Here is a 20,090-nt window from a genome sequence, read left to right as displayed (position 1 = left end):
CGCGGCTCGCCGCTGCGCAGGGCTCCCTGCTGCGTGCCCGTGCGCTACTCGGACCAGCTCATCATCAGCCTCTCCTCGGACGGGCTGGAATCCGCAAGTTCCCCAACATGGTGGCAGAGGAGTGCGGCTGCCGTGAGGCTCCCGCTCGCCCACCCCGGCCCCTCTCTCCCGGTTCGCCCTCCCGGCTCGGGATCTGGTGCTTCTCGCCGAGACGGGAGCTCCCGTGTGTCCTTTCCCCATGGTTTGGCTCGTTAGCGTCGCTCTGGTTCTGGGTTCGCCCATGCCTGTCCCTGGGGCTGCTCCTGTTCCCTGGGCTGTCCCCGCTCCCGCTGCTGAGGATGCCCGAGGTGCCCGCGGGGCAGTTTGGGCTGTGCCGGGAGGGCAAAGCTTGGCAGATCCAGGCAGGACCATTTTTATTTATCCCCACACTCTGCTCCTGTCGTGGCTGGGAAGGGCAGATTCTGCTTCCCCAAGCCTTGCAGCATCCTCTGGGCCATTCCCCAGCCCACGGGACCCCCGTGGCCACACGGCTCCGCTTGTGCCAGCAGAGCGAGAGGCCAAATCCGCCGGCAGAGCCCAGCCCTGCCCTGCCCGTCTCTGCGTGAGCCGGGGCCGTGAGGAGCCGCTGGCGGTGGCTTGGGGCTCCGGGCCAGGTCACATCTGCGTCACTGACCCAGCTGACCCCGCTGCCGGGGCGGGGGAGGAGGGACGGAGCGATCCCGTTACACCCCCGGGCTGCTCACACCATTCATGGCAGCGCGAGCAAGCGGCTGCCAGAGCACCTGCTCCGCGTCCCCCCGGCGCCAGCCCCAGATCATCTTCCAGCTGAGCCCTGCCCTCAGCCGGGGATCCAAACCTTGGAAACAGCTCCTGGGCTTGTCCTGGCTGCACCTCCTTGGCTTTTGCAGTGTCCCCACGGAGAGGCACAGCCGGAGGTTGGAACCAACCAGTCCCATCTCACAGCCCTGCAGGATTAGCCCTGAGCCCCTCGGGTTCGGGGGGGGCACAGAAAACACTCACACACATCCAGGGACAAAACACATGACCAGGGACAAAACACATAACCAGGGACAAGGGCTTTTCTCGTTTTCCTTTTTCCCCCACCTATTTTTTTAAAAATTCAGTTGAATACCTTATTAAAAATGAAATAGTTTATTTTAACCACTGTTGATTTAGCAAATGCTGAAACCTGCATGGGTCAGGGCTGCGGACGCCTCTGGCTGTGTGATATTATTGCTCTTGTGTTCCTTCCCTAAAAAACGACTCGGAGAAGGCGGGGCGGGGCGCAGGGTGAAGGGCTCCAGCCCGTCTGTCACCAGCACGGTCTGGGCCACCCCCGCAGTGACGGCTCGGGGACGTCGCGGGTCTGTCCCCTGTGTCCCTCTGAGGACGGCGGCAGCCTGGTTCTGTAACCCAGAAATTCTTCTCTCTTGATTTGCTTTCAATAAAACCATTAACCCAAGAGCTGCACAGTTGGACACAGCTCTGTTCTCTGGAAACCACGAGTGGAGATGAACGGCGGAGGGAGGTTTTTTGGGGTGGGAGGAGAAGCAACGACGCCCCAAGAAGCTCCTTCCCGAGTCCCAGTTTCAGGTCGATCCAGGGGAGCCCCAAGTCCCCGGGGAGGCTCGTTCCAGGCTCCTGGGCTGCTCTGCTGCTGCTCGGGGGTCCTGGGGCGCTGCCCGTGCCCGGGGAGTGTCTCTGGAGGACAGGCAGGGGCGGGGGTCCCTTGCCGGGGGCAGTGGTGGGATCGGATCCCCCCGGACCCGCGCCCGCCCCGGCCTCAGTCGCGCCTCTTGCCCTCCCTGCCCGGCTCCCAGGGCTTCCTGCCCTTCTGCTGCTTCCAGTCCCGCCTCGGGCTCTCCCGGCCGCCCTGGCCCTGCCGGCCCGGCCCTTCCACCCCTCCCGCCGGGATCCCGCTCCCGCCGTCTCTCCTTCCTCTCTTTCCTCTCCCGGTCCCGCTTCTTCGGGGGCTGCTGCTCGGCTTCCCTGGGGGCCCTGGGGGCTCTGCCAGCTTTGTCCCCCGCTGTCCTGTCCTTGGCTCGTGCCGCCCTCCGGCTGCTCCGCTCCGCATGGACAGCACGGCCTTCCCGGGATTTCTCCTTCTTCTCCTTCTTTCTTCTCTCCTTCTCCTCCTCCTTCTTCTCTCTCCTCCTTCCTCTCCTTCCTCCTCTCCTTCCTCTCCTCTTCTTCTTCTCCTCCTCCTTCTCCTCTTCTTCTTCTCCTCCTCCTCCTTCTCCTCCTTCTCCTCCTCCTCTACCTTCTTCTCATGCTTCTCCTGGCTCTTCTTCCCCTCCATCACAGCCATTGGCACCTCGGGGACATCTTCAGGTTCTTCGTCCTTGTCCTCATCCTCATCCTTATCCTTGTCTTCATCTTTGTCCTCATCCTCATCCTTGTCCCCATCCTTGTCCTCATCCTCTGGTGTTGCACGGCCAAACCACTTCTTGAAGATCCAGGGTTCTGCCTGTGGGATCAAAGGGGACCAGGAGCTGATGATGCAGCCCCGGGACCCTCTCCATCCTCCGCTGGGACAAGGCACTCCCTGCCGGGAGGTGCCACCCTGACCCGTACCAGGTTGCTGTCAGCTTCGCTGTCATCGTCATCGTCACCATTCGTCATCACCGTCATCCTCCATCACGCTGCTCTCCTCGGTGGCGGCGGGGGCTGGGCAGTCACCACCTCTGGGGTCTCCTCCGCCTTGGGGCGTCAGCAGCTCTGGGGGGGGAGAGGGACAGGCCGCTGTCAGCTGAGGATGAGGCTGTTTGGGGGGGGACAGGGGCTCCCCAGGGCCACCCCACGCTGGGATGTGGCTGATCCGGGGGTGACTGGGAGCTGGACCCACCCGGAACGGGCGGGGGCGGAGGCTCCTGCCGGCCGCGGGCGAGTCCTCCTTGGAGCATGGAGCTGGAAGAGAGAGGGGACAGGAGCCGGGAGGTTGCAGCACACGTCCGGCCACCCTTCCCGCCTCCGTGCGGCTCCGACTCACCTTGGGCACCTGGAAGGTGACGCTGAGCAGGGCGACCACGGAGGCACACCAGGATGCACTTGTTGAGGTGGCCCTTCCCAGAGCAGCGGCTCCTCCGCAGGGTCCAGGCTGGGCGGCTCCGCCTTGCTCTGCACCGGGAGGCTCCTGGGGACTGCGGACCACGCGGAAAAATGTTACTGGAGGGAACTGGGAAGAGGCAAAGGGCTCTGAGCTGGGGAGTGGGAAGAGCTCTTAACATCCTCCTGCAGAACCCACTCAGGGCAGGGACAGGGACAGGACGTGTTTGCACTGCTGGAGTGGGGACAAGAGTATCCTGGGGGCTGAGACCGAGGGCTTTGGCCATGGTGGCGTTATCAGAGTATCCTGGGAGTCAAGCTGGGAAAAGCTCTGCCCGTGCTCCTCCTCCAGCAGCAAATCTGGGCAGGGTGGAGAGGAGGAGGAGGAGTGGAGGGTCTGGCAGGCGGCTGAGGAGCCGCATCTCCATCCCCGTGTCACTGTGGAGGGCACAGCTCCTCCTGTCCCTGCTCCAGCGCCCCCGGGCTGGCCGGGATTGCCGGGGTGGCCGCTCTGGGGCAGCGAGGGGCTTCCCACACACCCACCTGGAGGCCCGGCAGCGCTGCCCTTGGCTCCCACCTTCTCCACCCGCTTCTTCTCCGCCGCTTTCCTGTCCCCACTGAGCGGGGCTGGCTCCGGCATGTCCGGCTCCTGGCTCTGCCTCGGGCTCGTCCTGGTCCTGCTCGGAGACACCGCGCCGGGGATCTGCTCTATTCCCTGCGGGACAGGGACACTGCTCTATTCCCTGCGGGACAGGGACACTCTGCTCTGTTCCCTGTGGGACAGGGACACTGCTCTATTCCCTGTGGGACAGGGACACTCTGCTCTGTTCCCTGTGGGACAGGGACACTGCTCTATTCCCTGCGGGACAGGGACACTCTGCTCTATTCCCTGCGGGACAGGGACACTGCTCTATTCCCTGCGGGACAGGGACACTGCTCTATTCCCTGTGGGAGAGGGACACTGCTCTGTTCCCTGAGGGACAGGGACACTGCTCTATTCCCTGCGGGACAGGGACACTGCTCTGTTCCCTGAGGGACAGGGACACTGCTCTATTCCCTGCGGGACAGGGACACTGCTCTGTTCCCTGTGGGACAGGGACACTCTGCTTTGAGGGTCCCAGGGCTGAGCGAGCCTGCCCCACCGAGAGACATCAAACCGGGTCCTGGGGCGTGTTCACCTCAACAGCCTTAAAACACGGGGGTATTTGAGGTAACTTAAGCTGGATTTAGCCACGAGTGAGCCCCGTCACAAGCGGTGGGCCCCAGGCTGTGCGTGGGACCCCCGGGGCAGCCCAGCTGGGGCTGCAGCACGCAGCTCTGAGCTCCGGGCTGGGGCTGAGCGTGGCTTTGGTGGCCGGGCTGGGTGTCGGTCAGGGCCACCAGGGAGAGCTGCCCACCGGCACGGAGCAGTGACAGTGACAGCGACAGCTGGGGGACCCTGGGCTGCCCCGGCATGGACGTGCTGCAACCCTGCCGGGCGGAATGTCACAGCGGGACAGCCCCGGCTCTGCCCTGTGCTGCCCCGGCACAGGGATCCATCCCTGGCACCCCCTGACCCTGACCCGGCACAGGAATCCATCCCTGGCACACCCTGACCCTGACCCGGCACAGGGATCCATCCCTGGCACACCCTGACCCTGCCCTGGCACAGGGATCCATCCCTGGCACCCCCTGACCCTGACCCGGCACAGGGATCCATCCCTGGCACACCCTGCCCCGGCACAGGGATCCATCCCTGGCACACCCTGACCCTGCCCTGGCACAGGGATCCATCCCTGGCACACCCTGACCCTGCCCCAGCACAGGGATCCATCCCTGGCACACCCTGCCCCGGCACAGGGATCCATCCCTGGCACACCCTGACCCTGCCCTGGCACAGGGATCCATCCCTGGCACACCCTGACCCTGCCCTGGCACAGGGATCCATCCCTGGCACACCCTGACCCTGCCCCAGCACAGGGATCCATCCCTGGCACCCCCTGCCCTGGCACAGGAATCCATCCCTGGCACCCTCAGCACAGGGACCATCCCTGGCACCCCCTGCTCCTGTCCCAGCACAGGAATCCATCCCTGGCACCCCCAGCACAGGGATCCATCCCTGGCACCCCCTGCCCCGGCACAGGGATCCATCCCTGGCACCCCCTGCCCTGGCACACGGAGCCCCCAGGCCCCCCACCCTGACCCTGGCACTCACATGGGCTCCACGCTCTCCCCGTGGCTGTGGCTGCTCACCAGAGCCTTGGCATCTGTCAAAGACAACACAGCACAGCTCCTCAGGTGACAAATTTGGGGAGGTGGGAATCACCAGGGGCTGGGGGGTGTGGACCCCTCGGTGACACCCCCCAGCCTGCAGAGAGGGGACATCTGGCCATGCTGCCCCCGTTGGTGCTGCTGGGTCACCTGTGGATGGAGAGAGGTGTCCCCAGTCAGGTAAACCCCCCCCCAGGCATCGAGGGGGGAGCTCTGGGAAGATCTGGGACTCTGAGCCCCAAAATGTCACCAACCTGCATGTCCCAGGGGAGTGGCAGCCAAAGGGACAGTGACCTCCCTGCCAAGGCACATGGTGGGACCAACAGGCTGGGGTGTGCTCAGACACCCCAAAAACACAAGGCTGGACACTGGAGGGCCAGAGCCTGGACAGCAGGAGAAGAAGCAGCTACCATGGAGCAACCAGACCTCAAAAAGGGACTCGAGGGGAATGACAGGAAGGCACCACAAGGTCCCAGCAGCACCAGCCTCAGCCCTCTGGCATCTCCAATCCAGGTGCCACATCCTCCCCAGAAGGAAGAATTTTTGCCCCCTTGAGCCAGATTTAGTTTATTTCCCCCCGTGGAACACTGAGAAAAGATACCAGTTCCCAGGTCTTACTCAGGGTTGGAAGCAGAACAGATAAATAAGAGGAACCTTTTGGCCATGATCTGAAATGTCTTTGCATTCAAGAGGAAATAAAATGAATCTTTGGTTTGTTGAAGTGATGTAAGTCTTTTCTGTGCTGGGAAGGGACAGAGCTGCCCCAGGACTCTGTGGTGGCTGTGGGGGGTTCCCAGACCCAGGGGAAATACAAAGGTGGAGAACTTCTCTTCAAAGTGTTTCCCCCTCATGTGTTGCTGTGTTTTTCAGCTTCTCAATCATTCACCCTGGTTTTGGGCACAGATGAGCACCAGGAAGGGGGAGGAGGGCCCAAGCCTCTGTTCCTCTTCTCCCTGGCCATGATCCTTGTTCCCATGGAGCTGGTGCCACACAGGTGTCCCTCAATGCCCGAGGTCACCCTGTGAATGACACCACCACAAAGAACCATCTCTGCCAGGCTGAGCTGTGTCCTGCAGAGTCTCACACACCTCACCAGTGGCTCATGGTGAGGACAGGAACCTGTTCTCCTGTCCTTCCTTGGCCATCTCTGAGCTCTCCCTGCCCACCTGGACAGCCCTCAGGGCATCCCAAGCCTTTCTCTAACACTGCACAGGAACCATTGTCACCTCGAGGGACCCTCACTAAACAAACACTGCCCACAGCACATCCCAGGGCACTGAGCACCAGGGGTGGCCACAGTGCCAGGGGTGCACACAGTGCCAGGGGTGGCCACCAATGCCAGGGATGCACACAGTGCCAGGGATGCACACAGTGCCAGTGACACTTTGCCCATGACAGGGCCGGTCACCCGCAGCCCGCAAGCCCCGCGCCGCTGCCCAGGAGCGCTCCCATCCCTCCCATCTCTCCCATCCCTCCCATCCCTCCCTTCTGCCCGCCCATCCCGCTCCCCGCTCTCACTCCCCGCTCTCCAGATCCGCCCGTAAACGCTCAAAATCGCCGGCACTTAACAAATAATCAGCTCCGCTCCGCTGCCACCGGGGCTTCTCCTGCACGGGCTCCCGAGGTCGCCTTCACCGCTGACTCACATCAAAGAAACTTCCAAAAATAGTCCCCTCGCCTGCCCCGCTCTCCCTGTCACCCTCGCCCGGGGATGAGCCCCGTGGCTCCGGGTCCCTTGAGGCCAGAGCGAGCCGGGCTGAGCCGAGAGCTGCCCGGGGGCTGCCCCACGTCAGGGCTTGAAAGCCACAGAAATCCCTACCTGGGGTCGGCCGCCGCCTCCTCCTCGGCTGCAGCCCCGGGCGGCCCCGGCTCTCCCGGGTAAAGAACAGCAACAGCTGCCGGAGGGAGCCGGAGCAAAATAGCGCCCAATCACCGGGGCCCGAGCGCCACAAAAGGCAGCGCAGCCCCGGCCCCGAGCGCTGGGGCTGCCCCGGGCACCGGGAGAGGCTCCCGGGGACACCTGAGAGGGGTTTGTGCCTCTGTGAGAGAGAGAGCACAGGGAGGGGACAGGGACACCAGCCATGGGTGTCTGAGCCAGCTGTGGGAGGGATGGATGGATGGATGGATGGATGGATGATGGATGGATGGATGGATGGATGGATGGATGATGATGGATGGATGATGGAGGGATGGATGGATGGATGGATGGATGGATGGATGGATGGTGGATGGATGGATGATGGATGGATGGATGGATGGATGGATGGATGGATGATGGATGATGGATGGATGGATGGATGGATGGATGGATGGATGGATGGATGGATGGATGGATGATGGATGGATGATGGATGGATGATGGATGGATGGATGGATGGATGGATGGATGGATGGATGGATGGATGGATGGATGATGGATGGATGGATGGATGGATGGATGGATGGATGGATGGAAGGATGATGGATGGATGATGGATGGATGATGGATGGATGATGGATGGATGGATGGATGGATGGATGGATGGATGGATGGATGGATGGAAGGATGATGGATGGATGATGGATGGATGGATGGATGGATGGATGGATGGATGGATGGATGGATGATGGATGGATGATGGATGGATGGATGATGGATGGATGATGGATGGATGGATGGATGGATGGATGGATGATGGATGTGGGTGTTGGGGGTGCAGAGGCAGAGCACAAACCTGCCAGGCACAGGTAAGGAGAGAGAATGAGAAATCCCCCTGGGGGCAACAGTGCTCAGACAAGCCCAGTGAAAATCCCGTTCTGGAGCGTTTGGAGAGATCCACTGCCCTGCCACCCTCTGATGTCCCTGTTCCTGTTCCCTGTCACAGCCACAGGCACCTCGTGGGCAGGTGGGAGGGGAGATGTCCCATTCCAGCCATCCCCAGGATACCAGGAGGAGATGAAGAATCCCATCTGGGAGCTGCAAAAGACCCTTGGGCTCTGGCCCTGCCTTGGGGGTTATCCCGAGCCCCCAGCTCAGCACGGGCAGGAACAGCCTCAGGCAGAAGCTCCAGTGCCAGGGATGTGGTGCAGCGGTGACTGGCACCAGTCTGGCACATCCCACTTTGTGGACATTGCTCTTATGGAGAGGCTACAGGCTCAAAACCCCCCAAATTGCAACATTCCACACCTGCAATATTGACATTTTTCTTTAGTAAGACCTAAAAGAGGAATAAACCAGGCACTGCCTTTCCCAGGACACCCGGTGAGGTTGGATCCACGAGCTCAGGAGCAGCCTCTGCTCTCCAGGGCAGGGATTTACCCTCTCTGGCAGGGACAGGACTGAGCACACGAGGGATGAACAGCGTGCCGTGGAAGCCGGATGGATGGAGGAGGGATGGGGCTGCACACAGCCCCACGCTGGCCAGAGGGGTGGGGACACTCTCAGGAGAGCTTTCCTGGCTGTATTCCCACTCCAACTGGCTCAGGGCTGTTCACTGGCATGGCATTTGCTTTACAGGGAGCTGATGAAAGAAGAAAATCATAAATAAGCCAAATAAAATCCCTTTTCCTCGCAGTTAATCACGTTTCCCATGCTGCCCCCAGGTTTGTTCCTTGTTCCTGCCTCCCGTGGGTGAGCTGGTCCTTCCAGGAAAGATGCCAGCGGCTGAGCCGGCACCGTCTGCACTCGCAGAGCTCCGGCAAAACAACCTCCCACTTCATCCTTACATGGAGCCACAGCACCGAGAGCTCTCCTCACCCTTCCCAGGACCTTTCAACACCCCGTGCCCGCAGCGGGGAGGGACCGGCAGCGTTTTTGCCTCCACACGTTCAGCTCGGAGCCCCGTGGAGCTGCAAAGCCTCCACCTCCATCGCACAATTTATCCCGGGCAGACGGAGGAAAGAGATTCCCGGAGGCAAATTCTTTCCTAATCTCTTGAACCCCCCCACAAATCCCGGCTTCTTCCTTGCCTTGAGCTTGATAAAAGTGTCTCTGGGAAGGGGTGAGCTCAGGGAGGGGGAAACCTGATCCTGCTGGGAGAGCAGGGGAGGGCAGTGGAGCAGCGTCAGCCAGACACTGATTTTGGATTCGGCTGGATGGCACAGCCCCTCGTCCCTGGCTTCCCGGGCTGCCCACCAGCTTGTCTCCTCAGAACCGTGGTCCAGGCTGTGCTGCAGCATCCCTCACTGCCATGGCAACGCTCACTGATCCTCCCACCAGGACATCATCTCCCTTCTCCCCGTTTTTAATAACTCAGTTAAAAGGCAATCAGAAAGGCATAAAATTAGCCACGGAGTATTTTGGGCACAGGTTGGTTCTGGGGATGAATTTTCCTCTCTCTGCACAATTGCCTCTCTCCCCAGAGCTCCCAGCCCCTGCCTGACTCTGTCTCCTCCCGCCACAGGTCTCAGAGGTGGCAGATGCTCTAGGTGGGTGCTCAGGTGGTTTTCTCACTCCTCACCAGGTTGGCTGCAAGTTTTCCCCTTGGATTTCATCCCTGGCTCCATCAGAACCTGCCTGACCATGTTCCCAAACCTGGGACTCCAAAACTTTTCCCAGCCTCTGGAACCTTTACCTCCAACCTGGGCAGGGTTGGGCTCTTGGCCTGATTTTAGAGATGAGAATTTGGATGCTGTCTGCCAAGCCAAGTGCCCTGGGCATGGCTCTGCAGGTAATGCCCAGCTCCAGCTGTGTCACCCCCAGGCTGGCACTGTCCCTTGGGGGCTGCACAGGGCAGGTCCCTCACTGCTGGCACCAAAGAGCTGCTGGAGATGCAGGTGGAGCTCACCAGGTGCTGCACAGGCTTGTTGGAGCAGCTTGGTGTGTCCCAGCCCCCCACCCTTCCCTCAGATGTGGTTGGGGATTCATTCAGAGCGGGGCTGGTGGAAGAGAGGATCACAGAAACACCAAAATCCTCCAGGAAATGGGGTGAAAGAGCACCTTGACTCCCTGCACGACCCAAACCCCAAAGGCACAGGTGTCCCCATGGCAACCTGGCCACAGCCCAGTGCTGGCAGCAATATTCCAGTGATCCAAAATTCCTCTTTCAGCTGGATCCACCAGCTCTTCCCAGCCTGGGGGGTTGTGCAATGGCTGTGCTGACGCACAGCTGCTGCCTCCTTCCCCTGAGGAACCAAACATCCACCTGGGACATGATTCCTGCAGGAACCACAGAGCTTTCCGAGCACTGGGGTTCTTGAGGAGCACTTGGGAGGTTTCAGGAAGGGAAGGGATGTCTCCTCTCTGCCAGCTGTGCTGCTCCTGTCACATCCCATCAGTCAGCAGGGAGATTTCAGATCTGCTGAGCTGAGCAATCTCCTTGCAGAGGTGTGGATAATGGAAGGCCTGCAGCAGTTTGGATGCTGGAGGTTCCTGTGGCTCCACATCCTGGGTGTGGCAGCAGGGCTGGAGGGAGCCAGCAGGAGATGGAGCATCCTCTGCATGAGCTGATTCCCACAGCTGGTACCTGGATGGGCTCCATGTGCCCAGGAGGGCTGAGTGCAAAACTTCTGGTGCCAGTTCTGATCAAGAGCTGAGACCTCGTCCCCTCCTTGTAGCTTCAGGGGTTTCCTTAAGCTGGAAAACACCAAGGGGATCTTGTGTCTCCTCTTTTAGGTTTGAGATGGTGTGGGACTGGTGAGGCATCCATCCATTCATTATCCATCCATCCATCATCCATCATCCATCCATCATCCATCCATTATCCATCCATCCATCCATCCATCCATCCATCCATCCATCCATCCATCCATCCATCCATCATCCATCCATCCATCCATCCATCCATCCATCCATCCATCCATCATCCATCCATCAATCCATCCATCCATCCATCCATCCATCCATCCATCCATCCATCCATAATCCATCCATCCCTCCCACAGCTGGCTCAGACACCCTGGGCTGGTGTCCTTGTCCCCTTTCTGTGCTCCAGGATCTCCTGCACCTTGTGGATGTCACTGGGACCACACAGGGGTGAGGGACACCCCTGAGCCAGCAGCCAGGGCAGAACTCTGCAGTGACAGAGCAGGGGGAGCCTTCCCTGCCTCATCCCATCACCCCTGGGATGACCCACAGGAGCAGCTCCAGCCTGGAATCCACGTGTGCCCTAAAAACTCCAATTCACAAATCTCAGGGGTTTTGTTCCTTTTCCCTGGCAGAAGGAGCTCATTCAGGGCACTGGGGACAGAAGATCCAGATCCTGTTAAATCCTACTTTTAGTCTTGGCTCCTTTCCATAACCATTCCATGATCCCTTTGCTCATAGCTCAGCACCTCAGGGCTGATCACTGTTCTCTTTAAAGATTTCCAGCTGTCTGTCACTCCCAGGAGAACAGGGGGATGTGGCTCCACTTTGAACATTTCAAAGGAATTATCCCTGGAAGTGCCACTTGGGATTGGGAAAGTGGTCACAATGTGTCCCACCCAGGGCTGGGGGCTGTGGCACACTCAGTCTGGAACAGCCTTGCCATGGGAAACTGAGGCAAAGGGAGATTTAGGAGAAGTGAAGCTTTGGGTGGAACAGCCTGGGAATATTTAACATCCAAATGATCACAAATCCTCCCCTTTTTTTAGCTCTCCTGATGGATGGAGTGTTGGTGCATTTACCCAGGGAGGTTCTGGCACTGGGGGCTGCAGATCCCAACCTGTTCCTCCCTTCCCAAATCATTCCCAGTGAAGGAGCTGCTTCCCTCTGCTCTGAACAGGAACCTGCAAACACCCCAGGGCAGCAGGAACGAGAGGGCTCTGCCTCCTGTGGGAGTAAGGAGCTGCTCTCAGCTCCTCCCCCAGAGCCACCAGCCTCTCTGGGATGGTGGCACCCACTGGTGCCAGCTCCTGCTGGATTGAACTCCTTTCCCTGGCCTCCAGGTTTGCCCCACAGGACTGAGCAGCCAGTCCTGAAGCAATGAATCCACATCCAGAGGAACATCCCTGTGCCATGGGGATGCTCCCAGACTTGCACTGGGAGCTGCTGGGCTGTGGGATGTGGGGAGGGAGATGTTCCAGGCAGGCTTCAGGTCTTAAAAGGGTCATAAAAGTACAAAATCCACCACAAAGTACAGCAGAAATTCCTGCAGGGACAGCAGAAATGGCAAGAATTTCCTACCCACCCCCAGACCTTGCCTGGGGTTTCCCAGTTTCTCTGTGCCTCCCACCCTGTTCCCCATTTTTCTCTCTGTTATCAGACCAGAAATTCCCAAATTAAAACTTAGCAGACTCCAGAAACCAAGGGCAGAAGTTTCACCCTGCCACACCCATCTGCCCTCCCCCCCTGCCTCACACCAGGGATTTCTCAGCTCCTTTGGGACAGTCTGGGAAGGCTGGAGGGGTTTGGGTCCCTTCCTTATCCCCTTGCCAAAACCAGGACTGTGCTCTGGTGCTCTTTGTCCCTCTAAGGCACTTGCTGGGCTCCTCGTGGAAGGGTTTTGTCTCTCTGAGGTCTGGAAACTTTGATGATGACTTTACTTCTCCAAACTTGAAGCTGCTGTCCAAACTCTGAGTTAGAGTGAGACACAAAGGGCTGGGACCTGGGGATGAGCTTTTTGAGTGAAATCCCTTCTGCTCCAGCCTTCCCTCTTCCTCCTTTCCCACAGCAATGCCAAATGCAATATTTTATGTAACAGGAACAAGCAAGAACCAAACTAGCAAGGACTCAAACAGCAGGAAACTCCCTTTGCAAAGCCACATTCTTAATGAACCAATTTTCTCTCATTTTTGCTCATCACCCTTGACCCACCCTGCAGACCAGCCTTTGTTCAGTGCTGGCAATTTTTTGCAATGAGGAGATGTCAAAGCTCAGGATCTTTAATGTTTTCCAGTTCTTCCCAATATGTCCTTGCTGGACAGCTGCTCCTAAGACATGTCCTGCTCAAACAACAAGATTTGAGTTGAAAATAAAACTTGAGCCTTCCTGCCAGGGTGGAAAATCAGGGTATGACTGGAAGGGAAGGGAGAGATGGACAGAGAGGGACAATTTCCACCATCTCAGGCTGCTCCAAACCCTGTCCAGCCTGGCCTTGGACATTTCCAGGGATCCAGGGGCAGCCACAGCTGCTCTGGGCTCCCCACTCTCCCAGAAATAGCTTTGGTTAAAGATAATGTGTCATTTTGTTTGATAAGCAGGTGAAAAATCTTGTAATATTTAATTGTTGGAAACTTTGTGAGTTCCCATAGCAGATGAATGCTGCTCTCATCCTGCTGGGGGATGTTCTGAGCTTGCTTATTTTTTTTTTCTTTTTTTTTTTCAATAGTGACCAAACAGAGGGACCCAGAAACAGGCCAGCAGGGCCTTCTCTTCCAGGGTTAAAAGTCTCTGCATCAGGGTTTTCCAGAAGTTTCCCCAACTTCTTCCCAATATTCCATCTAGCCATTCCCTGTGTCCTGTCCCTCCATCCCTTGTCCCCAGTCCCTCTCCAGCTCTCCTGGAGCCCTTTTAGGCCCTGCCAGGGGCTCTGAGCTCTCCTGGAACCTTCTCTTCTCCAGGTGAGCACCCCCAGCTCTCCATGGGGTTACAGGAGATTTAGAAGGAAATCACAGAGCTCACAGCATCAAAAAGGCTCAGCTTTAGGATTGCTGTTCCTCCTCAGCTCCCTGCCAGCACCAGGAGAAAGCAAATGTCCTACAAAAGCCAGGCTGCATCCACCTTGTTGTGATTAATATAAGATCAGGTGGAATCCTTCACTGACTGACAAAGAGGATTCAGGAATGAGCCCCCAGTGGCTCTGCCCACCTGGCTGGAGAAGGTGATCCAGGGGATGTGGACAAGCACCTGCACCCAGGCAGCTCCTGAGTTCAGGAATCATCCAGCCTGGAGCACTACCCTGCTTTTCAGGCTGTGCTCTCACCAACAAACACCACATGGTGATGTGAGGACTGAGCCTTCTCTTCTCCCTCCTGCCCAAACACCCTCACTCCCACTCTGCTCTCAGCTGCCTGTGCTGTACTTTGGGCAGGGCTGTGATCACACCTGGGATCACAGAGTTCAACCCAGACTGAAGTGGTTCCCATGATCAGATACGACACCAGTCTGGTATTTGTTGGCAAAAAGGCACAAAGGAATGAAATGTGCCCCAGGATGGGGCAGGAAGGTGCAGAGACATGCAGGGGAAGGGCAGAGTGCCCAGGAGCTGAGGCAGGAGCCTGCAGGCTCTGGTGGTAACAATCCTAAAAGTGATGATGGAATTATTAAAACACGGGTGGAGGAGTGGGCAGAGGAGCAGGAGAGGAGCTGCTGCCCAGGCTGCTCCCAGCAGGAAGGTGCTCAGTGTCCCTGGAAGCCAGGAGAGTGTCCTCACATCCTTGGGGACAGCCTGGGAGAGCTCAGAGCCCCTGGCAGCACCTAAAGGGGCTCCAGGAGAGCTGGAGAGGGACTGGGGACAAGGGATGGAGGGACAGGACACAGGGAATGGCTGCCAGTGGCAGAGGGCAGGGCTGGATGGGATATTGGGCAGGAATTGTTCCCTGGGAGGGTGGGGAGCCCTGGCACAGGGTGCCCAGAGCAGCTGTGGCTGCCCCTGGATCCCTGGCAGTGTCCCAGGCCAGGCTGGACATTGGGGCTGGAGCAGCCTGGGACAGTGGGGGTGTCCCTGGGCATTACAGGGGTGGGATGGGATGGGATGGGATGGGATGGGATGGGATGGGATGGGATGGGATGGGATGGGATGGGATGGGATTTAAGGTCCCTTCCAGCCCAAAGCATTTTGGTTCCTGTGATCTCTTGTCTTGGCACCCCTCAAGTGACCAGTGATGATTCCATGAATTTGTAGATCCCAAGGCTCTGGATCCAGCTCCAAGCTCCATCCTGGGGAGGGAATGGAGGCACAGCAGCTGGAGGGGGCCTGGCAGGGCTGTGGCAGGAGCTCTGTGTCCTCTCCCAGCCCCACCTTGGCTCAGCTTCCCTGGAGTGCTGCCTCTGGGCTCCAGGAAAGCTCTTTAAGGGACACTAAGGGACATTCAGTTCCCAACACAGCTCCAGGATCAGTGTTCAAGCACCACTACCCAGACCTCCCCACCTGTGCCCAGCCTGCCTCAGCTCAGGGCAGGGACAAAACCAAAACCAGCTGAGTCCTTTTGCTGTTTCACTGAAACATCCACCACAACCTGAAAGAATTCCCTCATTGTGTCCCAAGCCAGGCCCAAAATGAGACACTGAAATCCATGAGGAGGTTGTTCCATAGGTAATGCTGCAGGAGCATCATCAGCATCCCCCCAAATCCACACCCCACATCTGCCAGGCTCAGGGAGGAGCCAGGTCCTGCAGGTCACAGTCCCTGAGCCAAACTTGGGTCCCTGCAGTGCTGCAGGTGCTTCCCTGCTCTAGATATCCAAGGATTTCATCAGGAGAGGAGAGGAGAGGAGAGGAGAGGAGAGGAGAGGAGAGGAGAGGAGAGGAGAGGAGAGGAGAGGAGAGGAGAGGAGAGGAGAGGAGAGGAGAGGAGAGGAGAGGAGAGGAGAGGAGAGGAGGAGCGGAGAGGAGAGGAGAGGAGAGGCGAGGAGAGGAGAGGAGAGGAGAGGAGAGGAGAGGAGAGGAAGGAGAGGAGAGGGAGAGGAGAGGAGAGGAGGAGGAGAGGAGAGGAGAGGAGAGGAGAGGAGAGGAGAGGAGAGGACGAGGAGAGGAGAGGAGAGGAGAGGAGAGGAGAGGAGAGGAGAGGAGAGGAGAGGAGAGGAGAGGAGAGGAGAGGAGAGGAGAGGAGAGGAGAGGAGAGGAGGAGAGACCTTCACCCATCTCTGCCCTGCAGAGAATTGGGACATGAGAACCTCTCCACCTCCACCCTTGTGGTGGATCCCACACACCACCCAAGCCAGGGAGATTTAACACCTTTTTCAACACCCATCTCCAACAGGCTGCTGGTTATTCCCACCCTGCACAATACCAGGAAGGTGCTGTAGGAATTCTTGGAGGGGAAGAGGAAATTCCTCCTTTTCATACTCATAGAAACCATCCCCACCTGGGGAACAAAGCCCCCCCAAATTGCTGGGGTCTGGTTTGCAGATTTCTGGGATCTTCACCATTGGGATCTTCTTACAGTGAGCAGGACCAGAGAACCATGGAATCATCAAGGTGGGAAAAGATTTTTAAATCAAGTCCAACCATAAAGCCACCACTGATCCACATCCCCAAGTGCCACATGCCCAAGTGCCACATCCCCACATTTTTGGAGCACTCCCACACAGACACTGTGGTGGCCCAGCAGGTGATGAGAAGAGAATGAGGAAGAAAGCTGGAGAATGAGGAAGAAAGTGGTGTCAGAATCCCACTGGGAGTGTTTTGCTGCTGCACTGGGAGGTGAATGATCTCACCAGAGAAGCATCAAAGCCTCTCTGCAGGTGAATGAGCAGCAGAGCCAGGCTGGGAACCCAGGACATGCCAGGACAAGCTGTGGCACAAGGAAGAGATGGATTTTGGCCATGGGGAGTTTGACACCCTGAGCTGCCCCGTGGGAATTCCTTTCACACTCAGGCTGGGGAGGAGCCTGGGTAAGTAATTGCTCCATGGCAGGTCCAAGAAATGAATAATATTCCAGGAATAAAGGTTAAAAGCCTGGAGACTCCAATGAAATGTGCTCTATAAATAGGATGAAGTAGGCAGAGCAATGGGAATAACAGGCAAAAAAAATTGATGTGGAAAAGGGCAGGGAAGGATGTGACACCCACAGTGGGATTGGACATGGGCTGGCTCTGCTGAACAGACCTTACACATGTGTCAGCATTTTGGGGTTTTATCAAAAAACAACTTTTGGGCACCCCTCAGAGGGCATCCTGTGCCTGTTGGGAGCTGCTGGAACCACCCTGCCCCAGCAATGTGGGATTTGTCCCTGGGACAGGAGGTGAAATTTGGGGCTGCTCAAAACACCAGCACAGGGGACAACTCCTGCTGTGCCCAAGGGAACTGGAGGAATTTCCTTTCCCATTTCTGTCCCCCATTCCCATGGCCCTGGCTGGGACAAGGGGGTGCAGGGACAGCTTTGCCAATGTGGCACAAACCCTACATCAACCCCTCCCAGGGATGTTTATCCCTCTTTCCACTTTATCTGTTGCTGGTTGGTGTTTCTACAGGTATCAGAAGGAGGGGTGAGGTCACAGAATAATTTATAACCAAAACCATTTTAGTTCTTTAAAAAATAATAACTTTTCTGCAGAACTGAGCTGTAAAGGAGCTCAGAGGCCTCAGAGGATGTCACTGTGCAAATGTCAGCTCGGGGCTTAAAGCAGCAAAAAGCTTTGGCAGGGAATTGCTGTGGTGCAGGGATGATGCTTGGAAAGATCATCCTGTGTTTGCAGGAACCCCCTGCACCCCCACATCTCTGCCTGCAGCTCTTGGCCACCTCAGAGAGGGAGAGAAAATCAAAGGGAAGGGCACAGGAGCAAATGGTGCAAATGGCAAAGCTTCCCCAGGAGGAAAGGCTGAGGAGAGGGAAATGTCAGCTTGAAAGAGAAACAACAAGCCCAGGGAGCTCTGGAGAAGGAGCAGCTTCCCTTTAACCCACAGAGCACAGGAATTGGGGTCCAGATGTAACTGGGAAGCCACAGAAATCCAGCAAAGGTTTCTTCATGGAATATCTTAATGGAATCTCTTAATGGAATATCCTGAGTTGGATCCCTCAGGGATCATCAGTGCAGCCCCTGGCCCTGCCCAGACCCCCAACAACCCCCCCTGAGCATCCCTGAGAGTGTCCAAACGCTCCTGCAGCTCTGGCAGCCTTGGGACCATTCCCTGGGGAGCCTGGGCAGTGCCAGCACCCTCGGGGGGAAGAACCTTTCCCTGAGCTCCCTGCCAAGGCCTGACACAGCTCCAGCCCTTCCTGGGCTCCTGTTCCTGTCCCAGACAGTTCAGACCTGGATGTGGCTGGAGCCAAGTGTTCTGTACTTTGGGAAAGGGTTTAAAACCCAGGATCTGTGCAATCAGACTCTGGAGCCCTAATTAATACCTGAGAGCCCAAATTCAGACTCCAGAGCCCAAAGCTGGGCACGTTGGTCACTTTTCTGCCCAGCCCAGCCTTACCCCTGACTCCCAGAGCAGCAAAGGCAGATGATTTACAGGAGCTCTGGAACTGTCTGCAAGGTTAGAATTGGGGCCCAGATCTGCACAGCAAAACAGATTCCCCATAAATGACTCTGTTAAGGCTTTTCATGAAAGTTTTGCAGGGGGAGGGTTCAAGAAGAACCTGTAAAGTTGAATTAAAGGGGAGAAACAGATCATGCTGAAAATCTTCCCAATCCCATGGCAAGCTTATCACTGACTTGATTTATGGGACATAAACAGGCCAGAAAATGGCATAAATGGGAAAGTTGAGGAACTTCTGCCAATGTGGGATACAAAGATGTGCAAAGGGAGGGGGATTTAAAAACTAAGTGAGGCAAAGGTGGAGGTACAATAAGAAAACAGGGAATAAACTCCTGGGCACAGGATGGGAGGATCCAGCCTAGACCCAACCTCCAGTTGCTCCTTTTGTTCCCACCCTGAGTTCTGCCTCTTGCCATGAAATTCCCTATTGCTTACATGTCCTGTGTCCTTCAGGCTGGAGTCCCACATGGAAAAGTGTCAAGGCTGTGGTGTTGGTGACACAGACACTGCTCTGACTCTGGTGGGACTGACACAAGGACTGAATTCACACAGTTCCACCCCACCCATTGCCAGGGGAACCTTTTTCCAGTTTTGCTGAGGTTTCCCTGCCCTGCTCATCCCTCTCAGTGTAACAGTGCCCATGGTGTGCCCAGAAAGGGATTCTCAGTGTTATTCACATGGAAAAAATGCAGTGGGATTGCTTCAATCCTGGAACTAACTGGTCCCATGAGCTCAGTTCATGATTCTTGATTCCTGAGTGGAAGAATTGCCAAAAGTGAGGAGGGAGAGGCTGCAGTGAGAGGCTGCTGGGGAAGAGATTGGCTTGGAGAGAGCTCAGCTGAGCCTGGCCCCCCACACCATCATTCCAGAGCAAAGCAGAGAATTGGGAGCCCAAAAGCCACAGGAAGCTGCTGCTGGAGATGCCTTTGATGAGGAATTCACCAGCCACTACACAGAGCAGCTCCCCACTAACAGGGAAAAGAAGGAAGTGAGAAACTCAAAGGCAGGAGGAGAGGAGGTCACTCCTCCAGCTCAGCAGCAGTTTCACAAATGCTTTAAAGAACTTGAGATAAAACACTTTTAACCACTTCCTGCAGGCCTGACCAGGCCTGGGCACTGCAGAGAAAGCTCAAAGCTCAAGGTTTTGGGAAAAAAAGGTGAATAAATACAGAGGAATGTCATGAGCAGCTCCCTGATTGTACAAGGAGATGCCTCCAGCTCCTTGGATGATCCTTGTGGGTTTCTCCCAGCTCAGGACACTCCATGATTCTACAATTCTTCCTTCCTTTGGTCACTGTCAGAGTCAGGATTCTGCAACAAAGCTGAATTTGAGTGAAGGAAATTGCCAAGGCAGTCAGGGGGCTCCTGTCACATCCCACAGGCAGCCCCAGCTGAGCACCTGGGATGTTCCACCTCCTTGGGAAGAGACTCTCACCGAATTTTGGAGATACCAGGGGCACAAGAGAGATTTCAAAGGGGAAGAAAACAAATCAGAAAGGCAAAAGTACAAGGAAAAAAGCCCAACCCAAGTCCCTCAGGTGCAAAAAGTGTTGCAGGAGCCAGGAACAACTGTGTATAATCCACTTTAATATTCCCAAACCCAGGAATCATCTGTGATCCACTTTCACATTCCCACAGCCAGGAATCATTATTGATCCAGTGTTTGTATTTCCAAAACCAGGAATTATCTGTGATCCACTTTCACATTCCCACAGCCAGGATCCATCCCTGATTCCCCCAGCCTGTAACTCCA

The 20,090-nt window shown here is 56.9% G+C and overlaps 1 long non-coding RNA gene across 1 annotated transcript; it reads right to left on the bottom strand.

Moving 5' to 3' along the window:
* Positions 1-2,979: 2,979 nt before the first annotated feature.
* LOC306813309 lies at positions 2,980-7,214 on the bottom strand. Its single transcript, XR_013776964.1, has 4 exons — positions 7,115-7,214; positions 5,240-5,291; positions 3,589-3,722; positions 2,980-3,140 (listed from the first exon to the last, which is right to left on the bottom strand). It is a non-coding gene; the product is annotated as an uncharacterized lncRNA (long non-coding RNA).
* Between the last annotated feature and the right edge of the window lie 12,876 nt (positions 7,215-20,090).

This window comes from Erithacus rubecula, assembly GCF_903797595.1.
Source record: "Erithacus rubecula genome assembly, chromosome: 28".
Taxonomy (NCBI): Eukaryota; Metazoa; Chordata; class Aves; order Passeriformes; family Muscicapidae; genus Erithacus; species Erithacus rubecula.
This window is presented reverse-complemented; position numbering and strand designations above follow the sequence as displayed.